Source organism: Gracilinanus agilis, chromosome 1 (assembly GCF_016433145.1).
Source record: "Gracilinanus agilis isolate LMUSP501 chromosome 1, AgileGrace, whole genome shotgun sequence".
Classification (NCBI taxonomy): Eukaryota; Metazoa; Chordata; class Mammalia; order Didelphimorphia; family Didelphidae; genus Gracilinanus; species Gracilinanus agilis.
Window position 1 is genome coordinate 154,050,158 of NC_058130.1, and position 8,663 is coordinate 154,058,820.

An 8,663-nucleotide genomic window follows, 5' to 3' on the forward strand; every position below is an offset into this window, starting at 1 on the left:
GACTGGGTCCCTGTCTGTCATTTTCAGTGAGCTCTCTGTCACAGGTTACTTTGGTCACACTAACTGAGCAAAGAGAACACTCATTCATACAGGTAGAGGAAGAGAATATTCCCCATTGGCTGGGACTACACTTAGAAGAAGGCATGTTCTACAGTAATGGCAAAAATAAAGGGGGTTGAAGGGGGCAGCTGGGTAGCTCAGTGGAATGAGAGCCAGGCCTAGAGACAGGAGGTCCTAGGTTCAAATCCGGCCTCAGCCACTTCCCAGCTGTGTGACCCTGGGCAAGTCACTTGACCCCCATTGCCCACCCTTACCACTCTTCCACCTATGAGACAATACACCGAAGTACAAGGGTTTAAAAAAAAACAAAACAAAAAAAACAAAAAAATAAATAAATAAAGGGGGTTGAGGAAACAGCTAAATCCATGAGCCTGAGATGAACTCTGATACAACCAGCTGAACCTACATTAAAGATATTACATCAGAAAAGGCACTGACTCTGAAATCAAAGGACACAAATCCTAAAAAAACTGTGCTCCTAATAGTTATCATCATGTGACCTTGGATAAGCCAATTAACTTTTATGAGCCTCACATTCCTCAGTAAAATAAGGGTTTGGACAAGGGAGAGGCTTCAAAGATCCCTTTCAGTCTATGATTCTTATAGAGGTTATTTAGGTTAAAGGCCATTTAGCACGGTAATGCTATATCAAATGTGCATATATCAAGACAGCTGGTCTATGTGATAGTTTCCAAACAAGAATTGGGAACATTTTGGGAGTGAACAGCCAAGTAAAACTCCAAGAAGCTCACCCTCTAGATCAGGGGTTGGCAACCTTTTTGGTCGTAAGAGCCATAAACGGCACATTTTTTAAAATGTAATTTCGTGAGAGCTGTACAGTGCTCACAGTGTGCGCTCCTATAACAGCACCTGAAAAAAAAATTGACTTTATGGCTCCTGCAGAAAGAGCCATATCTGGCTTTGAGAGCCATACATTGCCGACCCCTGCTCTAGATATATTGATGACAAATTGCATGGTATCTTTGTTTTGTTGGTGACTGTGTAGTAGATTTGTGCAACTCAGAATATCAGGAACAGAGTATAACCAAAAGAGAATCTAAGTGATGACAACAGGTCACAGATTTAGCCTAGATCTAGCTATATGAGCCTCAGTTACTGATCTCAATTCCCTATCTTTAGAAATAGGAGTATCTAGAAATAGCTATCTGGATGTGAAATTGAAGTGAAAACTTAGAAAAAGGAAATTCTTGGATGTTCTAGAGTTTTTTGAAAGGCAGTGAGGCAGAAGAGCAATCAGTCAACATATGGTTATACCATAGAGAAACTGAAAGTTAAATGACTTACCCAAGGTCACACATGCAAAGGTAAGAGTCAAATCTAGGCTTTCTGACACTAAACCTGGCATTCCTCCCACTACCCAAAAGGATTAAGCAAGAATATTAAGATGGGAATTAATTGGAAAAGATGGATTAAGGTATAAGCTCAAAGTTATCATAATGGAATAAAAAGAAAAAATATATTAAATACAGTATGAGATCCTCAGCCCTTTCAATCTGTCCTCTCAAACATTCCTACTTCCTAAAGGCTGTCACCTGCAGGAGCAACAGACCCAAAATAGGCAAAACAAATTTTGCATTGAATTGGCTTGTTCAGATGCAAAATATATGTATTCATTTGAGGGGGTGCCAATTTTAAATTGATATTATTCTCCAGGACAAGACTTGCATTTCCGCTATGATACTGATAAAGTACAATGTTACTTGTTTCTCTCCCTCTGCACACATTCAAGTATTCAGAATGCCCAGATTTATATAATAGTTTAAACATTACTTTTAAACTGCTGCTGCCTTGGCTACAAATTTGAATCTAAGTTTTTGGAAAGCCAAGTGGAATGCTCTTCCAGTTCTTTTAGTTGATCTCTTCAATGATAGCTCTAGAAGAAGCACCTCCAGATGGAGCTGCTCCACCCTCTGGAAACCCACCAGGCATGCCTCTTAGCATGCCCCCTATACTGTGATATAGCTTAGTAGTTTTTTGTTTTTTGTTTTTTCTTTAGCAATTTATTTATAAAATAGAGAAAGAATGAAAGTAAGAAACTCAGAAAGAGGGCAGAGTAAGAGATCTACTTTAATGAGCTAAACCTGATGGGCAAACTTTTTAAAAAGGGGGCCAAAGGAAAGGAAATGCCCATCTGTCAGCCTTTTTCTAAGGCAACTCTTTCAAAGTTTCATTGTATTGTATCCTACTCATTGTATTCGTCAGATTAGGAATAATGTCAAGCAGCTGGATAGAACATTTCAGGGGGTCCCTGCATCTGGCCTACAAGCCATAGTTTGCCCATTACTGAGCTAGACTATGTGCTCAAGCCCTGACTTTACTCTAGCAGGGCTCCAGAAGCCCCAGCCAGAGAGCCTAAAGGTCAATTAACAAGGGTTTTACCTATGAGGCCTCCTCCCAGACAAGGGGCTCCTCAGGAGGCTAGTACCTCCAGGAAAGCTAAGGAAGGGATTCAGCTTTTTTCACTCACCCACGTGGTAGTTCTAGGGAAAGCAGTCCTCAGCCAGAGCTCCTCCAGAGTCAAGTTGAAGGTGAAAAGACCTCCCTTCAGGTATAGTTTAGTAGTGATGGAGGTTGCAAACCTTCTCTAGTCTTTTCTGCTGATGCTCAAATTCTTCCTTCTCAGCAGTCTGGCTCCTATCCAGCCAGTTGATTATTTCATTACATTTCTCAAGGATCTTCTATTTGTTTTCATCATCAATTTTGCCTTAGAGTTTCTCATCTTTTATGGAAGCCTTCGCATTAAAAGCATAAGATTCAAGAGAATTCTTGGAACACATTTTGTCTCTCTGTTTCTCATTTATCAGCCTCCTGGACATAACAGTCAATGTCTTCTTTGCTCAGACAATCTTTGCCATTGGTGGTGGTGATCTTATTCTCCTTGCCTGCACTCTTATCCAGAGCAGAAATACTGAGTATGCAATTTACAACAATGTCAAATGTTACTTCAGTATGAAAAATTCCCCTATGGATGCAGGGGGATTTCCTTCAAGTTCGAATTTGTCAATTAAATTATTATCCTTTGTCATCACTCTCTCACCTTCATAACCCTAAATAAACACACCAGGCTGGTTGTCTGAGCAGGTGCTAAAGGCCTATCTTTACTAGGTGGGGATGGTGGTATTACATTTGATCAGAATTCTCATAACTCCACCAGCACTTTCAATTCCAAAGGAAAGACGAATGACATCCCCAAAGCAGCAAGTCCTTCACGTTCTCAGATTTATCTGTAGACAAGATGTCAGCCTTGACAGCTGCACTACAGGCAACAGCCTCCTCAGGATGGATACTCTTATTGAATTCCTTGCCACTAAAGAAGTTCTCAAAAACTTCTGGATTTCAGGGGAATCACCCACCAAGATGATGTCATGAATTTATAATTTATATAGGTTGGCTTCATTTAGGGGCTTTTCTACAGGGTCCAGTGTGCCATAGAAGAGATCAGCATCTAGCTTTTAAAAACAGGCAAAGATGATAGAGGAATAGAAGTCAATATCTTCATAAAGGGAGGCAATTTCAATATTGACTTGGGAAAGAAAGGGTATACTTTGTACATTCACAAGAAATGCACGAGTGGTGGACAGTCCTCTTATTCTCATTGATGTCCTTCTTGTGCTTTCACTTGAACTCAGCAATAAAATGATTGACCATAAGGTTGTCAAAGTCCTCCCCACACAAGTGGATGTCCCCAGCTATGGACTTGACTTCAAAGCTGTCATCATAAATGGTAAGAATTGAAAGTACCACCTCCAAGGTCAAAGATCAATCCATTTTCCCCTGCACCATGCTTCTTGTCCAAGCCATAAGCAACAACAGCCATTAGGATCATTAATGATCCAGGGCACATCAAGACCAGATATGATTCCAGCATCTTTGGTGGCCTGACACTGGAAATCATTGGAGTAGGTCAGTACTGTGACAATAGTATTTGTGACAGTCTTCCCAGAAATTTCTTTCATTTTAATCAAGAACATAGAAGAAAGTTCTGGATAGAAACTTTTGGTTCTCCCCCACCTTGGACTTTAGGCTTCCCTGAATCATTCATTCATTACCATGAAAAGTCAATGCTTTGTATCTAATTGTACAACTGCACCATCATATCTAAGACCAGTCAGATCTTTCCCATTAAAGACTGGGCTAGTGGAATGCAATGCAACTTGGTTCTTTGCAGCATTACCAATTAAATGTTCTATGTCAGTGAAGGCACCCTAGCTTGGTGTGGTTCTGGGTTTTTTGTTTTGTTTTGGTTTGGGTTTTTTTGGTCATTAGCAATGATTTCCACTTTTCCATGTTGAAAGACTCCCACACAGGAATAAATGGTGCCAATATGAATGCCAACTGCAAGTTCCTCCAACTTGGTTCCTGAAGTTTCAGATATTGTATGCTGACTTATGTGGAACAAGAGGGGCTGATGTTGTACTGAGTAGACGGTATGTTTTCATTTCTGATGGTTTTTTAAACATAAGAGCAAAAGGAAAGGTTTTCTGTTTTTATTTTTTAAGGCAATTTGTTAAATGACTTTTAAACTGGCCTACACTCTAAATAATAAAAATCTGATTACAAATATGTTAGTATTTAGTTCTAAAACTCTACGAAAAGAATTAAACCCTCCAGCTTTTACAATTTCATAAAGACTTTCTAAATATAAAACTGAAATTTATGTCAGTTTGTTAATGGCATCACTTAAAACTATAACAGTTAATTAACTAATTAACAACTTAATTAACTCAGCACTTAATTTACTTACTTCCATTCACTTAAATTCCCTAGATGTGATTTAATGAACTTTCAATGTAATTCCTGACTAACCATGTAAATTGTGTGATGTATTTTTCTATAATTTAGAAGATATTTCATAAATTAAATGATTTAAGATAGAATACTGAGCCCAGTAGTGTTTTCTTTTTCTTTTCAATAAGAAAAATACCACTGAACTTCTGACTTTTAGTCGTTTGGGTTCTTACTCTTTTTGTTCCCTCTTTTACAATGAGGAAGATATATGTCGGGGAATTTTTAATGCATCTTATTAAAGCCAAGCAGCCATCTAAACAAACTTGTCCCACGTGCCAAACTGTAAGTTTGTAAGATAGGTGAGGAATTAATTAGTGTTCTGGCCCCTTATCAAGATGGCTCCTAAAACAGGCAAGAATTGAAAAACACAGGGTAAATTTTTTTTCAAAAGCTTTTAGGACTCCATAGAGTAACTGCCTACTCAATCTCAAATCAGAAGACAGCACGTATTGAATCAGAGTTTTTCGACTGACTACCTGGGTGGCCTTGGGCAAATGATTATTTTCACTGAACCTGCTTGCTCAATCAATTAACAAGCATTTATTAAGTCACTATGTTAGTCACCAAGAAAACAAATACAAAAGTTCTTGCCTTTAAGATGTTTGTATTCTATTAGGGGATGCATGTTCACAGATAAGTAAAATGGGAGGACCTAAGATATATTTCCGAAATTGACCTGAATATAATCTAACCCAAACCCTTCATTTTATATATGAGGAAACTGGGGCCAACCAAGTTAAATGGCTGGCCAGAGATCACACAGAGAGAGGCATATTACTTTATTCTTGCCTGGAGAGAGAGAGAGAGAGAGAGAGAGAGAGAGAGAGAGAGAGAGAGAGAGAGAAAGAGACAGACAGACATACAGACAGAGAGAAGAGAGAGAGAAGGAGCTTATAGCTTAGTATTGCTTTAATAAATAAAATTAAATCACTCATTCTTCCTATTCCCATTCTCTGGCAGAAAAAAGCACTTTTACTTAGTTATGTGACATTCCAAATAGAATAATAACTGCATGCAGACAAAATGTAATAATATATTTTGTAATAATAATTACAAATTGTAAAGTAGTGAGGTTTCAAACCCATTTCCTCAGATTTCAAATCTAGCACAGATGATTTAGGACTTACATAAAATAAACACAAAGTAATTTGTGGGGAAGTCCTAACAAATGGAGAAATCAGGGAAAAGTCTTTTATAGGAAGTGGAAATTGAACTGAATCTAGAAGACACAAAGGTGAAGATGTGCTGCATTTCCAAGCATGGGAGACAATCCAGGCAAAGTTGTGGAGGTAGGAGATGCAATGTCCTGTATGAAGAATCAGTAGAGCAATTTAGTTAACTCATTTAGTGCAGAGATGTCACACATGTGGTCCTTAAGAAATACTACAACTGTAACACTTTTAAGTACAGCCAGAACCACATTAAAATGTAATTGGGAAATGTTTAGCAAAATATATAAAAATACAATAAAAGACAGATTTTGTTAATATGTGATTTTCTAAATCAATATTCAGGAATTATTTTTTTAAACCCTTACCTTCTGTCTTAGAATCAATACTGTGTATTGGTTCCAAGGCAGAAGAGCAGTAAGGGTTAGGCAATGGGAGTTAAGTGACTTGCCCAGGGTCACACAGCTAAGAAATGTCTGAGGCCGGATTTGAACTAGGACCTTCTTTCTCTGGGCCTGGCTCTCAATCCACTGAGCCATCCAGCTACCCCTATTCAGGAATTCTAATATATGGTTTAGTGTTCCCATTTCCATTTGTGCTTGAAACCACTGTTTTAGTGCATAAAGGTAATAAATCTGTAATCAGTCTGGAAAGGTAGATTAGACTAAAAATATGAAGGACTTTAAATGCTTACCAGAGGATTTTGCATTTTTATCTTAACAGCAGTAGAAAACCATTGAAGCTTCTGAACCAAAGGAATGACATGGTTAGATTTAGATATCAGGTCTAGAATTTGGCACCCAGATAGATGGTAGATTAAAGAAAGAAGAGACTGAATTTAGGAATATTAATTAGGAGGCTATTGTAATGGTTTGGGTAAAAGGTGATTTTTTTTTTAAATGAGTTAGAGTTGTAGTGGCATGAATAGAAAGAAAAGGTTTGAACACAAGAAATGTTAGAGATCAGGAATCACAAAATTTGGCAATTAATTGAATATAGGGGTAATGAGTCCAGTTTGCAAACTTGGGTGACTGGAAGAATTACAACACAACTAGACATAAATAGGAAAGTTAGGATGGTTAGTTTTGGGGCAAAATATAGCTTTGTTTCAGACATCAAGAGATATCTATGGAAGATATAATTAGAGATATCTAGCAGGAAGTTGTTATGTAGAATATAAATATGAATCTCAGAGAAAGTGAGGGTCACATATGTAGTTCCTATATGAAATAGTAGAAACTGATGAATTCACCAAAAGAGAGTGTTGAGGGGTAAGGAGAGAAACCAAGCTGGAGTTCAGGGCATAATCATATAAGTTTTAAAACATAAATAAAAACTTTTATTTGTTTCAACTTTTATGTATTAATCTTAATTTCTGTACCCACATTTTACTATTGGCTAATAGGAAGTATATTTCATCCTGATGAATTCTTCTACATGTCTTTCCATAAATCATCCAGAGAGAAAATCTTATAAATTTTCTTCTGCTTCTTTAAATTCTTAAGCAATTTCAATGAACTACCCAGACTATCCATCTATATTGTCTCTCATTCTTTGTACATTATCAACCAATTTCCTATCCCTCTCGTAAATACATTTAATGATGACTCTTATTAAAAGATATATCATTGATAATGTGTTACAGATGGCTGACATCCATTATGTATCTTTCCATTGCTTTGAGGATCATTCATAATTCTGATTCTTTCAAGATTGATTCAACACTATACAACATCACCAAATAACAGCATTGTTGTTAAAGGGATGGGCTTTGGAAGCAATGGGTACTGTGGGATCATTGAAAGGACTACATTATTTCCCAAAAGGATTCCAGACCAATAAGCTCTTTATTAATTAGTAGTTGATTCTGATTCCATCCAATTCAACAAACTTTTCAGTAAGTGCCTACTATGAACACAACACTGTCCTAGGTGCTAGATAAACAAAGACAGAGAAAGTGGCATCGATAATCAAGGAGCTTACATGCCAAAAAAGGTATTCACAGTAAAGTAAACAAAAAAAATAATCTGAGGAGGCCTAGAATAATAGCAAGTTTGGAGATCAAGGAAGGCTTCACAAAGAAGGTAGTACTAGATAAAGTTTTGAAGTATTCTTAAAGCAAGAAATGAATGCTAGGAGGGGTGTCACATCAACAAATGAATCAAAGGAAGAATGTCAAATTAGGAGAACTAAATTCTAAATTTAATCTGATTATATCTTAGAATTATATCCTAGAATCCTGATTATATCCTAAAATGTCTGTAAAGGTAGTTTAGAAGCAGATTTTGGAAGGTCTGTTGAAAAGTTTCAATTTCATTTAAAGGCAATAGGAGGGTATAGCAGATTTTTAAACTAGATAGTTACCTGGTAAAATACACTGTAGAACAATTATCTTGCCTAATGGGCTCAATTCTTTGTCAGTTTTCAGGACAAAATATATGTAAACTTAAAGACTAACTCAGAGGGCTACTCATCCAACTAAAAGAAACAGTATATTCATTTTCCTTTTAAAGAGATATAACATGTTATTCTAGACACTATTTGCCTTTGTTGCAAGCAAATACAGTAGACAGATCACAGATTTAGAGATTTTTAGAGATTTGAGAGATCAGTTAATCTAACCAA

General features: G+C 37.0%; 1 pseudogene; it reads right to left on the minus strand.

Annotated features, from left to right (window-relative positions):
• Positions 1-1,929: 1,929 nt before the first annotated feature.
• Positions 1,930-8,663, minus strand: part of LOC123249038 — a 10,148-nt pseudogene continuing 3,414 nt past the window's right edge.